We start from the raw sequence: 27,736 nt of genomic DNA on the forward strand, positions 1-27,736 counted from the left end.
CATCCCTTTCTCTTGCTGCCTTTTTTTCTCCTCGTTTTGTTCCGGCTCATTTTTAAAAGATCGGGCGCCACGTCATTTCTCATGCGAACACAAAAAATCATTCTGTGAGGATCAAAACAAAAGTCTGCGAGTCCCGTCAAACAATGACCCACACAGAGGGGTGTTTTTATCCCATGCTCCAACAGTAGCCTGGGGAAACGCTAAAGAGAAGCAGAGGGAAGTGGTCTTCATCTACATCGGAGCAATTGCATGCAAATGTCAACCCTGCCATGAAAAAAATTCATTTTCAACAAAATAGTTTTTTTTGTGTAGGCCTGTACTTTCCCAAAGTGGGGGTCACAGACAATGTGGGGGTGTGTGGGGGGGTCGCTTGGAGATTTAAATAAATTAAATAAACTCCATTAAACTATTAGATTTACCCAGGGGTGTTGCTAGACTCCATTTACTGGTGCATGTGCCCCAGTAAAAATTGACAGTGGTTTAAAGCGGGGGCACATGACTCTAAATGTAGGGAAAGTAATTGAAAAAAAATACATGGAAAAATTTGATCGATTACAGATTGTAAATGTGGATTTCGATTAATTTTCGATTAATCAGCAAGCCCTACTACCTGCCTAAATGCATCGAGTTGCTGGCGTGTGATTGGCTAATTAGAAATTTGCATTAACGAGCAGTTAGACAGGTGTACCTAATAAAGTGGCCGTTAAGTGTATACTGTAAACTCGCAAACTTTTTTTGGGCATATCCATATCGCATGTTTATTTTCCTCATTTCAAGAGTTCACACTTAGCTGATGTTTAATTATAAAAGCTTGTTTGGCATGCTGTCCCGGGAGAGAGCCCTGAGCTCATGAGATCCTCGAGCCCAGGGCTCCCTCCCGTTGCAAGGCGGGAGGGGAGTTTGAGCTCAGGTAGATCTCGAGAACTCCCCTGCTGTAGTATACAGTGAACAGTAAGTGATTGCTTTTGGAGATAACTACGTACAAGAAGCAATATCTATGGTGCCAATTTGGATTAGTCAGTTAACTTAATTGCATGTTTTTAGGTGGTGGGAGGAAACCGGGGAACCCAGGGGAAACCCATGTTAGCACGGGGAGAAGTGCAAACTCCACAGAAATGTCTGCTGGTTTGGTAAAGCCTGGAACCAGAGACATTCTTGCTGTGAGGCAACAGTGCTAATTACTGGGCCACCGTGTCACCCATCTAAGAAGGAGGAGTAGGGGTGGAAGGGGGGGACTCTTCAAAACGAAGATAGCAGTGGAATGAAACCCAGGGTATTTATAGTAGTTTAGGAGTCATCTGATTGGAGCGTAGTGAATTGGATAATGCGGATCCAGCTGCTAGCACTATGCTAACTCTGTGGTTACTTGTTTTGGAAAAATAAACAAGTATTTCAATCTAATGTTAACAAACACTTTCTCTGTGAGTTTATGTTTTGAGTTTTCACTGCAAACGGCACATCCATAATGCTGGAATTGAGTCTCGACCTGAAACAAAGAAGGAATTGGCTCATAAATAAAGGTGAAAGGTCAGTCACGAGTAGGGATGCACCGAATATTCGGCAACCGAAATTATAAGTAAAAAGGCCGAATAAATTTTGCCGAACAATGACGTTTTTAATGACGCGATCAAATAGCCTAGTAACCCGCGTAGAGTGAGAGGCGCGCGCTTTATGCAGCACTAAAGCGTCTTTTAAACAAAGATGCTGTAACAGACCAAGGAGTGAAAACAGCTAAAAGTGCGCTCTTAGAAGCTGTCAGCGCACGATTTAGTCAGGCGGACTCAGAACCTATGAAATGCATCGCGACTGAGCTTGATCCACGATATAAAGATCATTACTTGGATATGGTGAAAAAGCTGCGCACACGAGAAATGATCCAGGCCGAGTTGGACTTGGGAAAGCCGATAAGTGTTGGAGACGGTCAGGTGGTGCACAGCGCAGGAGATGAAAACAGCGCCGAGAGTAAACGGGCTCGTACTACAGATGAGCCGCGCACCGACAGCGAGAGACTGTTTAGTGCTGCATCTCATGTCATCAATGAGAAGAGGAACCGACTTTCATGTGAGACAGCAGAGAAACTACTTTTCATAAAGAAGAACCTGCCACTTTTTCTGAAGAAGTAGGCTAAGTAGGCTTACTGTATGTCTAGGACAGTTATTCATTTGTTGTCATCTACATTTTTTGCACTATTTAATGCACGTTTGTTGTTGTAGACATACAGTTACATTCTTTCAGCAGCTATTCAAGAAGTGGGGCTTCAAAGATGGCCAAATAAAAATATTTTTTATTTTACTAATTTATTTATTTTAAGTTATATTGTGCTTTGTTTGTATATTATCTGCTGGAATGTTAAAAAATGTTCAGTGTTAAATAAATATTTTTGAAATAGTATTTTTGTTATTTGATTTATTTCTCTGAAAAGCAACACAAAATAGTAAAAAGCAAATTTTTACTATTTAATTATTGTAATGGTGAAAAAATAGGCAAACTAAAAGGAAAAAAAAATGCAAAACACCGCGTTTGGTATTCGGCCTTCGGCCAAGCAATTCATTATTATTCGGCTTTGGCTTCGGCCAAGATTTTCATTTCGGTGCATCCCTAGTCACGAGCACTGTCAACACCAAAAAAAAAACACACACACACTGGCCCATTAAACCCTCCGGAGATCCAACAACAAGCACGATTAATGGAGAAAATGGCTATAGCTTATTTCCAGCAGGAGTCTGTGAAGCAGTGTGTGGCCTGGATGAAACGCACACTCATTGTGATGTTACGTTCACAACATGTACTCTCACTCTCTTTTTTTTTTCAAAACAGATGAAGACAATTGGCTTTGAAGGGAACTTTCTAAGGGACCTTGAGTATATTAGTGAAGATGAAACATTAAAACACCAGAGATTTGCCTTTCAGAGCCACCCACCACGTTCTGGAAAGCATATTAAAAGTGCCAGTCAATAAGTTGCATCGCTCAGCACTGCAGGATGGAAATGTAGGAGAAGTCTCCGCAAGTATGCTTTATTTATGCCTTCTTTAACAAAAAGAAGAAGAAGAGAGCATTTTATTTGCATGCACAATGTGAAGGAAAGGGAATTTGGTCTTTTTTATTTGTTGTTATTTTATTTTTCTCCCCCAACTCTGCCCTTAACGTAATAAAATGATGCACAGCTATGATTAAAGGTCTTATTTGTTATGAGAAAAATTGTTCTCATGCTTGGCCACAAAAAAGGCAGTGCATACACGCTGGTGCTATTTTGTTACAGTAAGCAGCTCTCTGGTTTTCATTTTGCTGTCCATTTTAATGAGTTTCTGAAGAGCATGTGTGAAAACGTTGTGCATGCTGGTTTCATCATACACGATTTTAGGAGTTACTTCAAACCATAAAGCAAATTTTGTTTATTTTTTTAGTTCTTTTTGCCTAGCCAAAACCAACTGTGCACTGTTTTACAACTACCTATTTATTAATTAAAATGTTTTAAAGGTTCAAGACACCCAGGAGTACTTGAAATGTGAGATTTTAACAGATGTGTGTGTGTTGAGCATCAGTTAAGATGACGTTAACACCTGTCAGCTTTAATTGTGGGGAAAACTGGATCATTTGGAGCTTTTGTCAGCTAATCTTCCGGGTTTAAAATCATTTTTGGGGCAGGATTAAAATCAGTGATGAGCACGAATCTGCTAGTGGAACGATGATGTGTCAGTTTCTCATTATTATTCATAGCTTAGTTTTCTTATCCTATGAGAAGAGCCTGCTTCTTAGTTATTCATTAGAGCATGTCCTATTTTCTAAGCACATATATTTTAAACTTGCCCTCCCTTAAATAAGCACACACACACACACACACACACACACATACTGTACTGCCACTTCTCCTCCAGACACTACCTCTGAAATGTCCTTAGAGATTATTTTTAAAGCTGTTGTTTTGATTTCCATGGATACTTAACACAGCGAAGCTCCATTATTTATCCTGAAACAAGTGTTTTGCCATATACCCACAGAAAAAAAGTCTCTCAGGGAAATCACAGCTGTTAATTTCTCATGACAGTGCACAGTTAGCTTTTTTGATAGAAACGGATCGATTTACATGCCAAAAAAATACATCATTCATCCCACGGTGGGACCCAATTTAGAGTCTTGGCGGATGGCAATAAACTAATTTCCAGAGCTACTGCTGAGCAAGAAGGTGACAAAGCATTAAAGATTCTGGTTAAAAGCCGACGGAGACAGACAGACGACTGGAGAAGGAGACTTTATACAGGAATTAGAGTCAGACAGAAAAATTTTTAAAGTCAACTTGAGAAAAAAAATGCAGATATGCAGTTAATGAACAGTGAAAACCCTGTGATAGCCTGTGACTGAGCATTATATCAAGTTTCTATTTTATACAGTACACACTACCAGACAAAAGTCTTGTCGCCTATCCTAGTTTTAGGAACAAAAACATACAACCCAGGCTCATTGTGGAAACGTAGTCCTGCGGACGTTTCTGGAGTCCGCAAAATAAGTTCTGGCGGGTACGTACGGCTGCAGTTTTTGTTTTTGCGAATCCGCGAGAGGCCGCTGTTGTGCGCTTTTTCGCACCTCAGACGCCTCTCGTGAGTGCGGTTCGCGCCCGCGCTGTTATGCATACGTGTGAACCCACCAGAGGCCGCTGTCCAACTGACCGGATGATTGACTGCGCGACCGGCCAATCGGCCGACCCTCCCTCCTCCTTCCCTGAACCCAAACAATTTTACAGTTCGACCTGCCCGCCCGCTTGCTTCCCTTAACCCGAGCAACAGTTCACAAAAGCCGTCCAAAAAATAAAAGCCCTGATTTTTTTCTACCGCGTTTTCGGATTTCACCGTGTTCTCACCCTGTTACGAAACTCGTTCACTTAATTTTTGGGATTCTGTTTTTGTCTTACCTGATTGCTGGAACTGTTCTTCCCCGGACTCGAAACCGGTTGCCGTGGTCAATACCCCCCTCTGCATCTCGAGCCTGCCAACGTACACGCTGAGCTGAGTGGACAAACAGGTTGCAGCGGGGAAGCCCTCCACAAGGAGGTAAGGCAAGCGCGAAAGGGAACAGCGTCACACCGCCTCGCAGCGTTCGATTGAAAAAAATAAACGCAGCTGTACGTACCCCCCGGGACGTATTCCTCTGCTTCCAGAAACGTCCGCGGGCTACGTTTTCAGAAAGAGCTTGGGTTGAAAACATATTACCGTTACATATAGTTGATCATTTGGAAAAATAATTAATATTTTATATGACTGCAATGACTCAAATAACTAGTTAATAAAGTCCTCTTTAATAGCAAAGAAAGCCCAGAGTTGGAATCAGAGCCCATCAAGATTCTTTGTATTCATCTTCAAAGGCTCCTCCTTTATCCTACCCCAGACATGCTCAATAATGTTCATGTCTGGAGACTGGGCTGGCCAATCCTGGAGCACCTTGACCTTCTTTGCTTACAGGAATTTTGATGTGGAGGTAGGGAGTATGAGAAGGAGCACTGTCCTGCTGAAAAATTTGCCCTCTCTTGTGGTTTGTAATGTACCATCACAGTGGATGCCTTTCAAGCGGCAATCCAGTAACATCCATACACACACATTCACACACAATTCATCTTTAGCGCATATCTTTGGACTGTGGGGTAAACCAGATGAAGGAAGAGAACATGCAAACTCCACACAGAAATGCCAATTAGTCAAGTTGAAACCAGTACCTTCTTGCTTGTAAGGGGATAGAGCTAACCACTGAGCCACCGTGTCACCAATACTAAATAATACTGAAATAAAAATGTAGATATTTGTAAAATATTATACATTTTGTTTTGATAAGAGTATTGAATCGGTAGGCTAACAATATAACAATAAACTCTCATACACTTAATGGTGGGGTAAAGCATTCCAACACACTAGTTATAATGCTCTCTATGTAGGGAAAGTTGAATCATTTGGAACAAAGCGGTCCAGATTGTGACGTACCGGCTTGGCAAAGACAAAGTTCTCACAATTCGCACTCAATATGCTGAATTTGCCTTTGTGTGGGCTGAGTGATTGGTAACAGAAGCACAAGTGACCTACACTAAGCTGAATCGGGGTTAACAAAGGAGTCGGGCTCTTTCAGGACTTTTATGTCATGATGAATAGAGCTGACAAGCCAAAACTGAACGCTATACAATTTATGATCTGCTCGGCCACACACTCCACTCATGAAGAAAGAGTGTACAGCTGTGTTTTCAGTCAGCGCCAGTCTTTTCTCCGCCATGCTGGAAAACAACCTGCTTTGACATTTCGTCTCAAATTTTGCCTTTCGCAACGATTTGACCCCACACTGGAAATACAACCAAAACGAAACACATAAATCACCAAATAAACTAAATATCTAATGTAAAACCAAACCAACCAGCTCATCTTGAATACTCAAGCAACACTCAAGTTTAGAAAAAAAAAAAAGTAACAAATCCTTTATTTTCCTTTGGCTTATTAATGAAAAGTCGCCACAGCAGAATGAACCAGCAACTATTCCAGCATATGTTTTACACAGCGCAGCGGATGCCCTTCCAGCCTCAACCCAGTACACACACACACTACAGCCAATTTAGCCTTTTCACTTCACCTACAGCGCATGTACTTAGACTTTTGAGGGAAACGCACCCAGAGGAAACCCACACCAACACAGGGGAGAACCTGCAAACTCCACACAGAAATGACTCAGCCGGGACTCGAACCAGTGACCTTCTTGCTGTAAGGCAACAGTGTTAACCACTGAGCCACCGTGCTGCCCATGACAAACCAATGCCAAGGTACATTTTTTGTAAATAATACGAATTTTATAATATGTTACACAACAACAGAGAACGGAGAAAACCAATGGATGAAAACTGTGAGCAAATATTTAATAATAAAAATGCCTAATTTTTAAATTCACATTCATTCATTCATTCATTCATTTTCTATTCAGATTAGTCCCTTTATTAATCTGGGGTTGCTACAGCGTAATGAACCACCAACTTGTCCAGCAGATGTTTTACGCAGCGGATGCCCTTCCAGCCACAACCCATCACACTCATACACTTGCATTCACACACATACACTTACACTACAGACAATTTAGCTTACCCAATTCACCAATAGCACATGTCTTTGGACTGTGAGGGAAACCGGAACACCCGGAGGAAACCCACACCAACACAGGGAGAACATGCAAACTCCACACAGAAATGCCAACTGGCCCAGCCAAAGCTTGAACCAGCGACAGTGCTAACCACCGAGCCACAGTGCCGCCTATTATTATAATATTACATAAAATTTACTTAAAATCTTGAAAAACATACTGGATATAGTTCATTTATAAAATCAAATTAAAATATCATGGTTGTAAAGAAAAAAAACATGCAATACTATTTTATAAGTCTATAGCAACAACATCTGTGAAAAAACTAAATGATTGTGAAAGTTCATAAATAATAATGATGAATAATATTTAAGAAAAAATATTCAAAACTGTATGTAAATATTCAAAACTCATTCTGAAAACGTAAAGCTGACCGCTTACATCTGTATAAACGGCTGTCCCACTGTTACCAGTTTGAGACGCTTACAGTAAGGAGTTGACCACGATGATGGGGTTTGAGTCTGGTGAAAAACACTTCCAGAAAGTGGAGAAGACAAAAACAGAAGCCAAAAAATAAAAATAATCAAGTAAATAGCAGGGTGAGAATGTGGTTAAATCTGAAAATGTGGTGAAAATCAGGCGAGGGCTTTTCTTTTGCTGCATTGCTTTTTAAAGCTGTCAGTTGGGTTTGGGGTAGTGGGTGGCCGCTTGTCAATCGGTGCTTTTGAAAACACTATTGGTTGGGTTTAGGAAAGGAAGAGGGTGGGTCAATCAGTCAGTCGACAGTGGCCTCTGGTAGATTTTCAATGGTTTTCAATTTTTTAGGTGTTTTTTTTTTTTTTTTTCAGAAAACAAGACAGAATTTCTTATGCTATTTAATCTGTCTAGTATGTATCTTGATTTAAAAATATTTAGATATTTGGATTTGAAAACAGGACAAAACTACTTTTTTGTTTATTATTATTACTATTATTATTATAATTATTATTATTATAACAGCTCAGGGATGAGCTTTTTTGAATAAACGGTTGGAAATTAAAGGGCACCAATGGTGAAAAATCTACTTTTCAAACTGTTTGGACAGACATGTGTGTAAGTATAAAGTATAGACCGTCATATTGGGGTGAAATAAACACAGCCAGTCCTATTTTTTTCAATTCAACAACATAAAAATGGTGGACCAATTGGAGCGGTTTTCAGACCGACCGCAACTTGACGTAGGAGTGCGGTCCCCCCGTCCACCGAATTTATTGGCAGCTTCGTGTAGGAACATGTCCTGGTAGTCACGTGTATAATCATATCAACAAGACCAGACGTGCGCAAAGCAACCGGGAATAAAAGGTCTGTTCAGTTCGCTAGGATCATCAATCATCATCAAACGTGATCAAGAATAAAACATAAATACATTTATAGTAAAAATAGTATTAAAAAATAATCCACAGATTAATCGATTATTAAAATAACCGTTAGTTGCAGCCCTAATGCATAGCAACAAGTTCATTGTGGTAAGCAAAAGAAAAAGATTTCCTCTTCATTACTACCTGCTTCAACCTGATTTTGACTTAAATTTGTCTTTCAGATAATAAATACACAACCCCTCCCCCGAATATCCTCTCAGATAAAAATCGAACAAAAACATAAAGCTTGTTTTCCAGCGATGAGCTCACCTCTCTGATATCCATCAGTACACCATCACCGCTACAGCTCACATACGAGCATCAGCCCTGGCCATTCAAAGGATCTCTCCAACAACGTTTCATGAATGATGGGATTGTGGAGGGAGGAGGGGGCTGCGGGAGAGGAAAGACCAGGTAAAGTTATCCGGTGGGAGCCGCCCAATTTTGTGTGATCTGCCCATTCATAAAGCGGGGTGTGGGGAGGCGGAGAGGCTGCTCTTTTTAACCGCCAGAGGAAGGATGTCTCCTGCCTTGATGAAACTCTGGCGTCCCTTTTGTTGTTTGTAAAAACAAAACAAAAAGGGCAGCGAGCAAAGAAGGAAAAAAAAACAGAACGGGAGGAAAGAGAAAGGTCTGAGCCAGTCAACGGTAACAATGCAGTCTGCTGGCTTGAAGAGACATGATGTCATCAGGGCACCGCAATCCCTAGTGTGGAACCAACAGGGTGGGGTACGATTATTCCTCCATCCCTCCCTCCATCCATCCCATTTGCCCCTGCCCCTTTCTCTCGCTCGTCTGTTTCCCTTTATCTTTTGCTTTCCTGTGTGTCTGTCTGTGTGTTTTTGTGACATTTCAAAACACAAATGTGTATAATGACATGCTTATTACACAGCAATTACAACGAGATGGTGAATTATAAGGACACTTCTGTTGTCCCTGTTTCTCGAAATGCTTATAAATCATAAAGAATGAGTTCATTCACTGTAAAAATGCTGGGTTCCATATAATTCCTTTATGTTGACCCAACACAAATTGATTGTTAACTTCTAGTTAAGTTCCACACCATCGATTTGTGTCGGGACAACATGAAGGAATTAAAGTACCTTGTCAGTTTTTACAAATTTAAGCGGATTGTACAAAATACAATTAAGTTGTACATAACAACTTACAAACTGTGTTGTTTTAACTCATATTAAATGAGTAGTTTGAACAAGCAGCTAGTATTTTGAGTGTAAAGCTGCGTCCCAAACCGCATACTTATGCACTATTCTACGCCATTTTGTAGTATAAATAGTGTAAGTAGTGTGTTCACACTGAAAACTCTAAAAATAATAAGTGCACTTTAATGACCCGGATGATGCACTCATTCAGCCGCTAAAATGAAGTGTGGAATGATGGACACTTCACGCACTCAACGACCGCAGGTTTGCTTATGTAGCGGAAGGGGCGGAGCTATCAGACGCTTATATTGAATAACTTTATTTATTTTGGATGGTGAAAGCAGAATTCTCCTACGAGAGCGATTATAGCGCCTCCCGATGGTGAATGCGGTTATACTCACGGCAGGTATTATTTGATAATTCGGTCCTCTATTTTACTGATTTGGCAACCGTCATCAGAGAAATGATTTGAATTTCCGCTTAGTAAAAAAACATTAGTGTGCCATTTGGGACGCCACTACATACATATACTATCCAGTTGAGTGTGTAAGTGCATAAGTACATAGTGCATGAGTGCATAGTGTATAGTGTGCCATTTGGGACGCAGCTTACATTTGCAGTTTTTACAAGCTATTTTTTTTAAATGAGCTGAAGCCACACAAGTCTTGATGTTGTTTTGTGACAACTTGATTGTTTTATGTTCAACCCACTTAAATTTGTAAAAACCAACAAGGTAATTTAGTCCCTTATGTTGTCCTGACACAATCGATGATGTGAAACCTAAAATTTTTTAGTGTAGGGCAACAGAAAAAAACAGTTTGCACCGAATAAAACTTAATCCAGGCTCATTTAGAAAAAGTACCCCTATAAACATTTCTGGAGAGCACCAAATACGTTCTAGCAGTTATGTTTTTTGCAGTTTTTGTTTTCGACAATCCACCAGAGGCCACTGTGTACACTATTGAGATCTCGAATTTCTCTCGCGAGTGCCATTCCTACTTGCTTTCTCTCATAAATCCACGAGAGGCCACTGTCTACTGATGGACTGACCCACCCTCTTCCTCCCCTAAACCCAACCAATTGTGTTTTCAAAAGCAGAGATTGACCGGCATTTTATAAAGCAATCCAGAAAAAGAAAAGCCCTCGCCTGATTTTTACCACGTTTTCAAATTTTACCACATTCTCACCTTGTTATTTACCTGTTTATTTTATTTTTTGGCTTCTGTTTTGTCATACAATTCTGGAACTGTTCTTCACTGAACTCGAACCCTGTCGTTGTGGTCAACGTAGACGAACTTCTCTCTGCGTCTCAAGTCCGTCGACATACATGGCGAGCTACTGAACAAACTGGTAACAGCAGCAAAGCCGTCCATACACAGCAGGTAAGTATAAAAAAAGAGCATCATACCATCACGTAGCGTTCGTTTTAAAGTGCATATAAAATACATATATATTTATTTATATATATTTATATTTATACACACACTTCTGGCTACATAATTCATGACCTTCAGAAATGTATTTAGGGATACATTTTCAGAATAATCATATAATAATAAATCTAACAGGAACCTATGGAATGTCCCCACAATTCACAAACTGACATGACTTTGTAGTGGTTTTGATGGTTTGCAAGGACAGACATTGGTATGTATGGCATAGGTTTGACCTATGGTTGTACTCTTTTCAAAAAAAAAATTAAAACATACTTAACAAATTTAAAATTTGCCACAGGTTTCTTTGTGAAGGTTGGGTTTAGGAGTAGGGTATGGTCAAACAATAAGTGGTTTATACTGTATAAAATACACTTTGCCTATGTAGAATCTTTATAAACCACCAAAACCAACGTGTGTGGGTGTGTGTGTGGACGTGGGAGCTGTTGAGTACATAATAGGACTCCTCACAGCTCCACTTCCGAAGAGTGGTCATATGAAACGTCCATTTCCAGGTCATTCATTCACACCGGGTCCCTGAAGACTGTCAAAGGATCGCTCCCATGAGGAGTCCTTGTGCCATTTGAGAGGAAAATATGGCTTAGCATGCTAATCAACAACTTAATAAACCACACTAGTCAAGTAGACATTTATCAATTGTTAGTCTAGGAAAAAGTAGCATGGACTGTTCTCACCAAATGGTACAGATGGGGGCACCAACACCTGATTTGGTATTGTGTGCACATGTAATATTGCAAATGTTATTAGTTTTCTCTCTTAGAAATTGATTTTAAAAGTATATACATAAATTAATATAACACAGATAGCATTTTAAAGGTTTGTGGTTACTGAATCAGGGCTCAACAATAAGGACTGCCCGATGGCCCGGGCCCAGCATGTGAGATGCTCGGGACAGTAGACAGGATCGGTACTGGACCGATCGGGCCACTGCCTGTGACTATTTGTCAATTGCTTGCAAAAACAGTCAGAATCGAGAAACAGTTTGTGTTTTTAAGCCTTTAAATGCTACCTTTTCGGTTCCTCTTATCTGATTGGATGTTGTGAGCACATTATTTTTTTCGTAACAACCAGTACAGCGAAGAGACAGCAACATGGCGGCAACATCAAGTGATGATGCTAAAGGAAAACATTGGTTTCTAACGTCTTGGAAGCAGACATTTATGAGGGTACGCCACGACTAAAAAAATGAAGTGATGTTTTGTACAGTTTGCCGTCAGTTTGGCAGGTCAGCCATCTTTTGTTTTGCAATAAAATACCTGCACATTTAGCTACTTTTGTGTGCAAAACACTTTGAATTTTGCTCATTACACATTTATTAACATTTTATAAATAATTAAATTCTAGATTTACGAACATTTTGACACATTTCTTTTCTAAATTTGTGGCTAAGGAATAACTATTTTTTTTGTAGGGCCAGTGAAAATATTGGCAGGGCAAGTAAAAATTTGAACCACTGGTCCGATCGGGCCAGTAGAAAAAATCCTTAGCGTTGAACCCTGTGAATGCTTCTCAAATATACCATCGCAATTCATTCCATTGATTGATGGAAATGCAGAATTTTCGATAATCAGCTTCATTGCATCTTACAGAAATGTTCAACAGAGTTGCCAGATATATCTGACTTTTTCCAGCCCAAAAGCTGTCCAAAACCTGCCCAAACTCACAAAAAAAGCCTTAAATATTTTATTTATTTTTTTATTTATTTAAATGTAATTAATTAACCTAGTTACTTTAACTGTCATACTTGTTTCCCATACAGCAACCGACTCCAGCAGTCACAGAACCACAACATAACCGGATCACATAAACACTCCCCCTCTCACCCACACACTGCAGTAATGTTGTGTAGATTACTTTACATAGTAGAGCATGTTTGACTTTCAAAATGAGGTTTGAATTCATCCTATATGGTGTTTTAAATTCGTTTGAACATAATAAGGTGCTGCTTGTCAATCAGACAATGCTTCTATGTTTGTTCTTGCTGTCAATTGCGGGCAAGGGACAGATAAGTGGAGGGAAAAAGGGGAGTCAGATTTGTCCGGGGTGTCATACTTTCGTCCAACTTTCAGTCACCTCCTCTTGCAGGTGGGCCTACACAGTTTGAGCTATGCACTGGTCACTACTACCTGAATGGAGTAGGAGCTAGGGTTGTTCAGTTCGACTTTGCAATCGACTACATTTACATTCACTTAAAATAGCGCAAGGGTTAAACATGGCATATTGCACTTTACGCAATGCTACTGCCTCAATTGCAGTTTTACAATGTGCAGTTTTCCTCTGTCCACACATAACCAGCAGTAAATAATCTTCAGTCAAAAGATTTATCAACCTACACTTTTTTATAGCATATTTTAATTCTCTAGTTTAGATAATTTAGAAAATTACATTGCCATCTTAAAGAAAGAAAATTAAAACATCAATTTATTATTGAAATATTTAATGGAAAGGTCCATAGCAGTTCATTAACAAAGAAAAAACTCTATATATTTTCTTAAAATAAATGTTTGATATTTACTGAGTATGGAGCGAATGAAATAATCTGGTGTAGCGGACGGTCACACAAGGCACATCCCAAATCTGCAGTTGTTTGACGCTCCAACTCACAGGTGTCAAACTCAGTTCCAAAAGGGCCGCAGCTCTGCACAGTTTAGTTCCAACCCTAGTTAAACACACCTGATCAAACTAATTGAGTCCTTCAGGCTTGTTTGAAACCTACAGGTAAGTATGTTGGAGCAGGGTTGGAACTAAACTGTGCAGGGCTTCGGCCCTCCAGGAATTGAATTTGACACCCCTGCTCCAACTGATCAATAAACAAAATAGCTAGATTTTCCACTTGATTTTTTGACTAATTCAATTTTATTATTAAACCCCATACAGCAAATATTTAACTTAAATAATTCATACATTAACAAATCTAAAATAAAAAACAAAAGCAGCGTGACAGACTGTGCCTTAAAGCATATATTGCTCACTCTCGTAAAATGTGATTTTTACTTTTAGAAGTGTACTTTTAAATCGCTCATTACTTTTAAACATCACTTTTTGGTTTGTGCAATTTGTTGATTATTTTAATTCAATAAAGTGTGTAATAGGACATCATACGCCAAGTAAAGAAGTGAGTCAGACCTGTTTTTGAACACTTAATCTCAGCTATATTTTTATTTAAAAATCTTCTTTTGTTAACGAATTTCGTTTTGTATAATTTGCATTGTTTTGTACTTATTTACAAAATAAACAGAAGAACGGATTAGAGGAGAAATTAAGTGCGTTCAGGGTCAAAACAATAAATAAATCTTGGTTACTTTTGTCATTATCATTAGTGTTTAATTTATTTGTTTATTTATTTGTTTGTTTATTTATTTATTTATTCGTAAAATAGCGTAGGTTAACTAAAAAATTACCTGTGCATATAGCAGCATTATAGCGTTACAATTTTACCTGCAGCACTAATTTAAGAAGTTGATCAGCCAATAGTATCTGATCTGTTCCAAATACACACACATATACATAGGTTATATTTTATTTATAACACAACAAACTTGACATTGCAGGCAGATCCAAACCAAAACGCTTTAAAACCAAAATTCAACAGTTGTACATGTTTTATAGGAATTTGAAAGTAAAAGCAAACTTCATCCCGCAGCACTATTTAATAGCCTAGAATGCTTGTGGTCACGGAATTCATAAGCTAAAGCGTAAAACATGTGTATATGCATTCAAAGCGGGTATATTCAATATTCATCGGGCTAGAGAATGAGCATAATAACTGTAGCATGTAACTGCTTCACTCAGGAGGATTTGAAAAATACTGTCCTGTACTGGGGTTGATTCCAGTACTTGGTCCATTGACTCCATTGACATTGACTCAACTCCCCATCCCTAGCAAGAGCACACAATTATGTTTGGTCACACTTTATTTTGATGGTCTGTTTGTTGAATTTAAGATACACAGCAACTCATTCTCATTAGATTATAAGTAAGACTTTTAGGTTGGGGTTGGGGTTAGGGTTAGTGTAAGTTGACATGTACTTGCAAAGTCTCTTATAGTCAGTTAATTGTCTGTTGAAGGAGCAGTATCAACAGATATTAAGCAGACAGTTTACTAATAATTAAATGGACCATCAAAATCAAGTGTTACCTTATGTTTTGTTAAATAAGTTGCAATAAAATTTATGTTTCAAAACCACCAAAATGTTGTCAACCGCCAATGCCATTTTTGACCTGCACAATCAAATTTAAAACCACCCAATCTGGCAACACTGATGTTCAATAGGCTGTTTTGTTGCTCAAAAAACATTCCTTGTTTTTATCAGTTAAAAAAAAAAGTGTTGCATTATATTTCTGTGAAGGGCAACATAGTGGTGCAGTGGGTAGCATGATCGCCTCACAGCAAGAAGGTTGCTGGTTCGAGCCTCGGCTGGGTCAGTGATTCTATGTAGAGTTTGCACGTTTTCCTCGTGTTCGCATGGGCTTCCCTGGGGTGCTCCGGTTTTCCATGTGCTATAGGTGAATTGGGTAGGCTAAATTGTCTGTAGTGTATGAGTGTGAATGAGTGTGTATGGTTATTCCCGATGATGGGTTGCAGCTGGAAGGACATCTTCTGCGTAAAAACATATGCTGGATAAGTTGGCGGATCATTCCACTGTTGCAACCCCAGATTAATAAATGGACCAAGCCAAAGAGAAAATAAATAAATGAATATTTCTGTGGAAATTTTGTATTTATGTTTTTGTAATTAAGCGTTTGTGTATATATATATATATACTGACTCCAAAACTAGTTGTTAATAACTGCATACTTAAATGTATATGAATAGTAAATGTGTACAAAGGAAACGCAAGAAATCTAACGGAACAAAGTACATCTTGACTCAATACTGTTGCCAGATCATGCACAAACAAAAACGCTAAATTTAATACTATAATTTAACCCAAATGCTTCATCTTGGAAACAAGCCACACACCAAAATAGTAGGACCTGCACCTGCTTATTTTATTAACTCCTGAAACTGCATCATGCAATAAAGCACAAAGCTGTCTATTGCTTATAATAAGAGGCCATGGCAACACTTCATGAGCAGCCTTCCAAACATACACATAAAACACGAGAGTCTGTTGACTGTGGTTCAGTTAAAATCAACCACTATAATGAGTCTGTGGTCGCCGTAATGCTACTTCGCTCAAAATAATAGCATAACTGCAAGAAATGCCAAAATCTTGCTATGGATACCACATTGTCAGACTTTGCAATTTCGTAAGCGGGTCAAATACCGTACAAACATGAGATTATAATTAATGAAATTCACTCCCAAATTTACTCCAGTATTAGAATCTACAGGGACTTTTTGTCTCAGCTAAAAATTAATATAAATTATAAATTAATTGTCTCAGGATAAAAATTATTCAAGCACATAGTTAAAATAAAAGCATGAATCACCTCAGTTCGTTGATAACTGTCTTAATTAAAACCTCACACAAGACTTCACTTGTTTTTCCATTACTTGGAAATGCTTTGTGAATAATCCGGCAGGCATTATCCAGCCAATTAGCCATGTGTTTTTAAAGGTAGTCAGCGCTAGGGTGGTCAGAAATTGATTTGTGAGAGGAACTTGGACGGCGGCAGCGCACTAAACACCTCTGCGTGTAATGTATGATCAGGCACAACCCAGTAAACATATTGTAGATGTGACTTTTCCATGTAGTCGCCGCCGACGAACAAGCCTGCTGACAGCAAAAGAAGTGCCTGCCACCCTTGCAGCTGCCTATTCACTGTCTTTCAGCAATAGAGAAGCATGCCAGATGAAGTCATAACCCCTTGAAACCAGCTCCGTCAGTGCCACTGCAGGGATCCAAAATCTCTAATGCGTAAAACAGCGATTGTGACTCAATTGGGGCTACATGTGGCCACTGGCAAATGCATTTCAACCTGGCCCATAAATAAAACCTAAATATGAGCTTGCATGTCTCCTAACCGGAGCGCAGCATGCGGTTCTTTCTTTGATATGATTACAAGCAGAGACAACCGGCTCTGGACATTCCATCTCCAATGGAGCCTTTTCAGCGTTTCTCAGTAACGGAAGTGGTCATAGTTGAGTAAACTTAGAGTGCAGTAAATGAGAGAGTACAACAAATATTTTTTTTATAAACCTATTTGCTGAAATAATAAAAGGAAAACTCCACGATGGTGTTATTAAGACTTGTCAGAGAAAGGATCAGAGAAAGGGAAAAAAAATTGTGAGACTGCTAATGGCAGACAGAAGAGAGAACAACGTCAAATTTACTGTACCACCCATGGACGCTACATTAGAAACCAACATAGGCTGATTTAAAAAAAAACGTAGCCCTACATACATTTCTGGAGATTATGAATTATGTAGCCAGAAGTACGTATGGCTGCATTTCATCTTAAAAATTAACGCAACAGGCGATGTGACGCCGATTCTTTTCGGGCTTACCAGCTGATCGCTTACCTCCATATGGATGGCTTTCCCGCTGTTACCAGTTTGTCCAGTGGCTCGCCATGTACGTCAGTGACGCGTACTGAAGACGCAGTAAGAAATTGACCTAGAGGGGGAGGTTCAAATTCAGCGAAGAACGGTTCCAGAAAGTGGATAAAAATAAAATAAACAAGTATATAACAGGGTGAAAATGTAGCAAAATCTGAAAACGTGGTAAACACCAGGCGAGGGCTTTTCGTTTTCTGGATTGCTTTATAAAACTGTTGGTTGCAAAAATAGCTTGTAGCTGAGCAACTTTTACCAGGTAGCTTTTACATTTCCAAGAGGGTAGCTTTTATCGTACGTTCACACCAAAAGCGGCGAGAGCGTCGCAATCAGCAATCAGAATCCACCGCTTGAGGAGTCCAGAGAACAGTCACTGTGAACTTTGGTTCCGACCACAGTTGTTCCCAAGGGTTTGATTATTGCGGTCGCCGGATTCCCAATTATTTGCAATGTTTTCTTATTGGAACATACATTAAAAAGTTACTGGTGAGTTACTGATGTGCATTAATGTTATAGATATATTTCTTTAAAAATGCGGGAATCTCATGTGACAATACAAACAGTATTGCTGCTTCAGAATATTTCAGACATATGGACATATAGGATAATTAAGAGGAGCAAAGCCACACCACACGCAACTCGATCTTCCATTGTTAAATGGATTTGATAAAAAGTGTGCAACATTTTCACGCTAGAAAGCATGTTTTATGCAGGAATGTAAATGATATGACATGCTTCAATAGCCCTTTGAATATGAGATCAATGTAGGGAATTTTGATGCTCTCGCCACTGGAGCTGAAGGGAGAAAGCGTGGTCAACAGGACGGCCAGATCAACCTTTGACACTCTCACCGCCTTCGGTGTGAATGCACAGTTAGTGTAGTTAAGCTACATCTTAAGTAGAGTAGCTAATAGCTTAGCTCACTACATTTATTAAGTAGCTTGCCTAACACTGCTAGGTGGTTCGAATGCTGTTTGATGTTATAGATGATATAATACATACATAAATACATATGAATGTTGATGTTTTTTAGAATCTAAATATTTAAAAACTTCCAAGAATTTAAGAGGCTGATGTCTATTAAATGTATGTTGTGAAAAGACGTCTTTCTTTATTGTGTCCTGGAAGCGTCAGGAGAACGACCAGTGGATCCACCAAGGGTTTCACCGAGGTCATTGTTTGGTCTCTTTCTGTATTTGGACAGGGGGGAAATCGTACCCTTTGCCACCCACAAGCACTCAATAAGGGCCTATCCAGTTAAACTGCCAAAGTGAGACATCTGGACAAAGAGGTCTTTTTGGAGATGCGGAGTAACACTGGATGCGGACGGGATGAGGCGATTGGAGCTGTCCTCCAGGGAGTAGGAGTGGCAGTGTCGTCGCTCTAAGCCGTTGAAAGGTGCACAATTCAACAGGATATCACATTGTCTTGTTTGACAAATGGATTCTCTGTGGTGACTGGGGCAAGAGCGGCGCTGAGGAAGTTCAACTCAAAAAGCACTACAGGCTCTTAATTACTTCCCTAACATTGTAATCGGATAATCTCTTAGATCATTACAAAGCTGCAAACGTGTAACTGTTTTTTCAGTTTAGATATGGGCATTTAATATCAGCAATTTATAATTGAATAAGGACACACTAAATGAAAATCCTATAGTTTCTTTTAAAGAATCTTGGGAAAATGACCTTGGTGTTGATATTACGAAAGAACAATGAGAGGATATTTTAAAGATGTTCCACTCCTCTATATGCACCAGACATGGCCTTATGCAAAGTAAGGTGCTCCATAGCGCTCATTTACCCACTGCCAAATTAGCCAAATTTTCCCTGATAGAAGTAATGCCTGTCATCTCTATCTCTATAGGTTCTGGAGTTGCCCTCAATTGAAAAACTTCTAATCCAGTGTGGATTTTTGACACATTTGACACTATTAACATTAATCTAGACCAGGGGTGTCCAAACTCGGTCCTGGAGGGCCGGTGTCCTGCAGATTTTAGCTCCAACTTGCCTCAACACACCTGCAAGGATGTTTCTAGAAAGCCTAGTAAGAGCTTGATTAGCTAGCCCAGGTGTGTCTGATTGGGGTTGGAACTAAACTTTGCAGGACACCGGCCCTCCAGGACCGAGTTTGGACATGCCTGATCTAGACCCTTACCCTTTGACAGCCCTTTTTGGTATTTCAGAGAGAGTTGACTTAAGTGTTGCATCTCGCCAGGTCATTGCTTTTTGTACTCTTTTTTGCTAGACGAGCCATTCTTATCAAATGGAAACAGGTGATTCCTCCATCACATAACATGTGGATCTGAGAAATCTTGAGTTACGTAAAACTTGAGAAATTAAGATGCTTACTTGCAGGATCTCTCAAATATTTTACAAGACCTGGAACCCTGTTTTTGACTATATAATCAAAGGCTTACCCTGTTCAGATGATATCAGATCTAATACACAGTAATTACAGTTTTTCTTGTTTGCTTTGACCTGGTTAAAGAAACTAGGTTTCACTTTATTTTTATTATCACTATCCCAGCAGAGCAGAAGACAGGTCTTGCAAATGTGTAAACCCGTTCTAATTGGATTGACACATTTTCCCCACCATTTTTCAAAACAGTTAACACAGCTGTCATTCAAGCGGTCCTAACGCCATTGTTTTAGCAATGGTTACTAAACAGAAGCCATTTATTCCTAGCCATTAGAAACTACCAAGATCAGTATGAATTCACTGAAGCACCAATTTGACACTGCTTCAAACAAATCTTCAATTAGCAATCAGTCTGCAAACATTAAAAAGGTCTGTGTTGTTCTGTGCCAGCATGGATGGAGGAGGTCAATTGTAGTTATGTCCTGTACTCCCAATAGATTTGACTGTATATTGGTTTACATGTGTTTTCTCTAATATTTACATTATTTTATTACTTTTGTCTTTTTACAGTCTTTTTTTACAGCATTTCAGTTTTCAGCCACAGTTTAAAAGATGTCATGAATTCAATATAAATTTAATCAAAGCATTTCTTATTCTAGATCCAATTCTTAGGCAAATTTGACAGCCCAAATAGAAAAACAACAAATGGTATTGGCAATAGGCTACAATGGCAAGCAATGGTGCATTGATTCACACTGAGTTCTGTATTTTGTAGTCCATTGTGTAATGATTAATTGAAAGAGCTCATATACTTGTTTGCAAGTTGTGTTGTTCGAAGGTAAAACTAGCTTTTGTTGCATATTTTAAATGTTCTGACACAGTATGTGCCTTTTGCAAGCAAAATGTGTCATTTTGACCATGAGTGCCGCTGTTTAGGCCTGTGTGTTAACTGTTTTGAAAATGTGGAGTTTCAGTTGATGGCTTCATCAAAGCAACCAAGATAAACTGTAATTGGAAAGAGCAAATGTTGAATCCTTATTGTGAACCTAAATGTTGCTCTTATTGCAAACTTATTTTTTTTATTTCTTTAAATTTTACTTTTATTTTTAATTTATTATAATATTTTTTTTCTTTCTGAGGATATGTTTGTTTATAATTCATACATTTTATTTGTTTTATTTTGAGAAGATGGTGGGAAAATTTAAAAATACAAATAAAACAGACATATACAAATACAAATAAAAAGACAATTTGTAATATTTCCTATGTTGCATTGTAAACTATGATGTATTGTCCTGTTAAATAGCAATAATAAAAAAAAGCAAATGTGAACATGCATTATGAATGTGACCAAAAATGACAAAGCCATTTGACTATCTTGTTCGTAAACAATAGTGTCAGGACTTTTCATCTTGATGACACTGACACTTTCATTGACATGAATACTTGCTTTTGAGGAATGAGCTCTCCATTTTGAGCAAGTGACACGCTTTTGCAGGTTATCAACTAGGGTTTGCAGTTTGTACTAATTGTTTTGAGAAATGCACCAAAGACACTGCGAAAAACTGTAATATAGTCTACTTTATAAAACAAAGAAAATAAATGGGAGAATGGTCTATTGGTTAGTCTAGCCAAAACTGTTTTTAATACGCATCATGGAATTTATTGGTAAATGGGTTTCCATTGCAGTCTATGCACCTAGACTTGAATACATTAGGACTCAATAGAGAACATGTTTTTATAGCTATTTTTACAATGCATGTTTGTGTTTCCAACATCATTTATGCAACATCTCATTATTAACATAAAAATAGGTGAATGGAAACAGCTATTGTCTTCCTGCAAAGTCAGACTAATCTGACATTTGCAAGAAATACAATAATAAAAAAGCCTGCAAGTTAGCACTTGTCTTTTGGACTGTACAGCTAAACAAGTGTAACACACACAGACACAGACACACACAAAACACATAACGCTGAGGTGAAACGTGAACCTACAATTATCTACTCTCTTATTTCACACACATTTTTAAGCCTGGCAAGTAATCAGATCCAACACAGACTGATCTTAACCAAGCCAATGTGCTGGCAAACCCAGTGCCACAATAAACTGTTTCACTGTTTTACTGTAGATGTAAACTTGTCTTTGTAGTGTTTATATTGTTTGTAGTCATTCAAAACTACAAAGATGCATCACAGAAATGATTTATTCAACAAAAATCTTGACATGAAATATGACTGGTTATAGCCATGTACAGAGCTTAGCAATGACTGGCAGGGGGTTTTATTGGACTTTTGCTGACAGATCTTACACTCTCACACAGCATGACTATTGAGATCCTAGCGTACATAAACGCCCCTCAACTGTTGCTTCTTCTGGGCTGTTGATCAAGGGATTTTAGCACTGGCGAGCGCAAGAACGAAAGAACAAGATGGATGCCCACTTCTCTGGACCTCAAATGCTTTGCAAACAAACATCGCCAATGTTTGTTTGTCGACAGACACACTTGACCCCAACTGTGCTGCAGATACAAACAATCAGTAAACCGATTCTCATCCCAATAATTGCCATGAAGCATGTACCAGAGCTCCAGCCCATGATATATGGGCCATGTCAAATCAAAAATCACCCCTATTTGCCCTTCTGAATCCTCTGATTAATTTGGTCTACTATTTAAATAAAAATAAAAAAAGTCTCAAAAGTGCTACCAACGCCATCTTCAACACGATAACGATTCCTCATCGGCTAGCTATAGAGCAGAGATGCCAAAACTAGGGCCCACGGCCAAAGTTGGCCCATGGTAACCTTTGATTTCGCCCGCCATTCCATCTGAGAATGGTTTATAGATTGCCAATTTGAATTTAATGTAACCTTTTATTTATTTGTTTTTTGATTAAGCAACAAAAAAAGCTATCTGAAATTAAATGTTTCAATGTAAATGGTGTAAATTACTCATACAATGGATGCAATGCAAAGACTTATTATAACTTAGAGTTGTAATTTAAAGTTTTGCTGCATTAGTTACAATTCAAAGTAATGTTTTCCATTTATTTTTTAATATTATGAAAGGAATTTGGAAGCTACCCATGTTAGTTGTAATGTAAACTAGTTTGGTACATACCTGTCAACATTGGGATGTGAAAAAAAGGGATATGCCCACCATAATAAGGGATCCCACCAACCCCCCACAAAAAAATCCCCAAATTACTAAACATGTTCATTTGGAGCTGTTACATTGTAAATAAACAGTTAAATGGTCAATAAAATATTTTTAAATTATTATTAAAAATATTAATATTAAAAAAATATTTAAAAAAATTAAAAATATAAAATATTATTAAATATAATAATAATATAATATACATTAGCAGCAAATACATTAGCAAACAGTTCAGCTTATTAAAATTAATAGCTATTATAATAAAATAGAATCAAGCTAGCAAATCTCATTAGCCGTTTTTCCACTGTATAACTTAAACATTCTGATTAAAAAGCAACCAATGAATCTCTAGATTATTAAAAAAATAAATGTATTACATTAAATAAGAGGTGTCACTTTAAAAATGCACACATCTAATATTATAATGAAAGCATTCAACTGCTTTCCTAACTTTCATGCTCATTTAGGACTAAATTACTTGTGTTTGAAAAAAAAAAACCCTACCAAGATCGACATCTTTATATGTTATTATTGTTAATTAATTATGTGTGTATGTCTGTTTAAACACGCACCCAAAAGCCAGACTTTCTCTCTGCTTCAAATCGCGTGTACAGAATCCGTTTGGGAAACAGCATCTGTTTATCACTATGGAGCACATCAGCTGACAGTCATGCACCATTATATGACTGTTTTGAGGATTGCATAGGATATAGCACCTGTAATCAAAGGAAAGGGAATCACGCCGTTTTTAATGTTTATTTAAAAGTGTTTTCATTCCTAAACAAAGCGAAAGCACAGAACAGACTAACATTTAAGAGCAAGGGCGACCCCTGGTGGTTCGGCGGTAAGGGATTGCGTATAGGGAGGCTCGGCTGTTCAGAGAAAGACTAAAAATACGGGAGAAATACGGGAAAATACCTTTACGGGATGATAGCGGGATAGAACAGTAAAATACTGGAGAATCCTGGGAAAAATGGAAGGGTTGACAGGTATGGTTTGGTATATTTAACTTAGGCCCTCTGCTATCAATGATATTTGCTTTTTGGCCCTTTATAAGAAAAAGTTTGGGCACCCCTGCTATAGAGTTTGCAATATGGGAGTAAATAAGTGCACTTGGGTTTTCCAAATTGAGGTAGTTGGTTTTATATTTGCACACTCATTCAGTTACAACTTGTGACATGGTCTGAAATCACATGTAAATAAGACTTTAAAACAACATTAGCACTATTTATTTGACTGTGAACAGTGTTGTACTTTGACAGTCATTGGCTGCTAATATGATTTCACAATTTAGAATTTGCAATTCGGAAATTACATTATTAAGGAGATAGTCTGAATGTGAGACTAAACCAACTTCAATGTGTTCAAAGTAGTGAACATTACTTGTATAAATTTGTCACCCTAATTGATGCACTTTCCAATGCTAGGTTTAGACTACACAATATTTTGGCCTGTTATTATAGTCACTTTTTCAAAGCAATAGTTTATTGACAACCAAAACAATTTTGTTTGGTTTTATTTTTAGTAAAAACATAGTTTATTTTTAAAGTAGAACCATAAGAATTAAAGATATTAAAAATACACAATGCAAACTAATCACATGAGGTTGAACAAAAGGTTAAAATTGAGCGAGGAGTGTGCTCGTAAATTTTACTAAGTAGGCTACAATGCCATTAGTTTATGTCATGACAATATACAGTATTTCAAATATGCTGAAAAAAATTGAGGCTTTGAACCTTCATGAGCAACTTTAAATTTAAAAAATTAACCATTAAATTTTAAATATAAAAAAATTAACCATTATGTATATAATATATTGATTAACACATTTAACATGTTTAACAGAGTAAGGAAATATTCACAGCATGTCTGATAAGATTTTTTCTTACTTGTTTTATTTTAGTTAGAATAAAATAATAAAATTATTTGCCCCTTTAAGATATATATATTTTTTCGATAGTCTACAGAACAAAACCATCGTTATACAATAACTTGCCTAATTACCCTGACCTGCCTAGTTAACCTAATTAACCCAGTTAAGCCTTTAAATGGCACTTTAAGCTGTATAGAATTGTCTTGAAAAATATCAAGTGAATCATGACTTACTGTCATCATGAAAAATATAAAGTAATTTAGTGATTTAGAATTGAGTTATTAAAACTATTATGTTTAGAAATTAGTTGAAACAATCTTCTCTCCATTAAACAGAAATTGGGGGGGATTGGTAAACAGGGGGGCTAATACAGTAATTCTGACTTCAAGTGTATGTGAATCATGTTTCAACAAAATACATTAGTTAAACTATTATGGGTCAAAATTATCCATTAATGTTTGTAAAGCATGCTCAAACAGCAGCTAAATGCGACTCCATGTCTTATGTTTCAGTTCTCAACTCTGAGATGTTCACGAGAAAAACAACCGAGCAAGCAACACAAGAACCGCACACTCGACTCGTGTGGCTTGCGTGTTATAATAAGTAGTTTTGGTAACTCACAGAGACGACGAGATGAGCAGTGTTTCGCTTGTCATCTGAAGATTTGTCCAGTCACCGTCTTCATCACAGGAGATGTTCCCGCCAACTGTTCTGCGCATGTCAGGGTCAGCTGTTCAGGTAAAACGAGATGTCTCGCGCCTATATTTAACGTCGTAGGGGCTTTGTTTGACGACGTTATCGTTTATGTTTAGGTTAAGATATGAAATTTGTAGCTATTTCAAAAACAAATAAAGGATAAAAAAATGGAATTATCAATTTCAAAATCAGCTTTATGTGGCAGTAATTTCTAGGATTTTGTTTATTTCAAAGTCCCTGTTTAATATAGTGTGTGCAATTTCCAAACGGATGTCAGTTTCAGTTTTAGTTTGTCAGTATTGGGTCATAAATAGACATGTTGTAAGCAAATGCTGTAGGGCCTTTTTATGAGGTGCCGTATAGGATTTAAATCAAACTTTGTTTATCAACACATACATAAAACACGTGTATATACACCTATAAATTACTCGCATATACACCTATACTACTGGATGTTCAAAACAACATGGATGAACTTGTGTATATACATATAAACTTGACGCATGAATACACCCAAATACACACGCACATACATATAAACTCGATCCTCACATAAACACTCACATTAACACATACACATACATATAAACTTGCTGCATGCAAACACACCTATACGCACTCGCATATACATATAAACTTGATCTATGCATATACACCCATGAACTCTCACATAAGAATATAAACTTGATGTGTGCATAAACACCCAAATGACACTTGTGCAAACATACAAAATAAAATTCACAAACATATATACAGTTAGTTGTGTATATACATATATGCAAGTGATTTCATATGTGTGTATGCATGAATTTTCACAGTAAAAGGAAGTTATTTCACTTTAAAAGGAAGTCGTTTAATTTCAACGTAAAAGTCCTTTGAGTGTAATGAACAAGATTATTATTTGTCATGAATCAGGTTATTGCAAACCTTAAGAAACAGAAATAATGTGATTAATAGAGGGATTACATCTGTTGAATTATGAAAATAGATTATGCTAATTCTAAAAAATAAATAAATCAAAAGGTAATGCAAAGGAATGCTCCTGCAAAATTAAAGGTTTATTAAGCAAATAAATTATCGGAAATGTTATTATAGTTTAATAAATATAAAGTTGCTTAAGTGATCATTTTGAATAAAATATGTTTGTCTAATATTAGTTTATGTTTGTTTTATTATTGGTGTCACTATTCGTCAAGGGTTATGATACACAATTATGTCCAGTAGGGGGCAGGAATGCACTTAAGTGGGTTTTCCTGTCACCAATAAACAGGCTAATGCACCAAAATGCTGGATGCCAGCTGCTGTAAAAATATAAGTAGTAGCTATTAAACACAAAAGGAGTGTCCAGATAATATATATAGCTTTTCCATGGGGGTTAACTTGACCAACATGATGAGCAGAGACTTTTAATCAGCGTTTTTTTTTTTTTTTTTTTTTTTTTTGGATATGCTGAATAATTAACAAATCAAAATGATACCAAAATCTTACAATTTTGACACCCACATTGTAAAAACATATAAAAAGCATAATAATTATAAAAATGTAAAAAACAAAACAAGAAGACTATAGGCTACATTAACATTTGCAATAGAAAAGAGGAGTTTAGTTTGAGTATACATTTATATTTATAATTCTGGTTGCTTTTTGAACGTCCTTTAAGGGTTCTATCTGTCCATTTATATTTGTGTATGTAATTACCTAATTAAATTAAAAGGTTTTAAATAAAAATATTTCTTATTTTGAATAGTCTATTTATATAGACTAATATTTTATATAACATATGGTCATAATTTAACATATTTAATCCCTCTATTAATCACATTATTTCTATTTCATAAGCTTTGCAATAACCAGATTCGTGATAAATGTTTGTGAATTTTATTTATTTTTTTTTTTGTATGTTTGCACGAGATGTTATAGGTGTGTTTGCATGCAGTGAGTTTGTGTATGTGCGCGTGTTGTTGAGGGTATATATGCATAGACCGAGTTTATATGTATATGCGAGTTTGTATAGGTGTGTTTGCATGCTGCGAGTTT

General features: G+C 37.5%; 1 protein-coding gene across 1 annotated transcript in view; it reads right to left on the bottom strand.

Annotated features, from left to right (window-relative positions):
* tbck (TBC1 domain containing kinase) overlaps nucleotides 1-25,825 on the bottom strand; it is a 173,733-nt gene extending 147,908 nt beyond the window's left edge. Inside the window, exon 1 of the mRNA XM_073949181.1 lies at nucleotides 25,625-25,825. The gene's annotated coding sequence lies outside the window, so the exon portion shown is untranslated. The remainder of the gene's footprint in view (nucleotides 1-25,624) is intronic.
* Nucleotides 25,826-27,736: the final 1,911 nt, after the last annotated feature.

This window comes from Danio rerio, chromosome 1 (genome assembly GCF_049306965.1).
Source record: "Danio rerio strain Tuebingen ecotype United States chromosome 1, GRCz12tu, whole genome shotgun sequence".
NCBI lineage: Eukaryota > Metazoa > Chordata > Actinopteri > Cypriniformes > Danionidae > Danio > Danio rerio.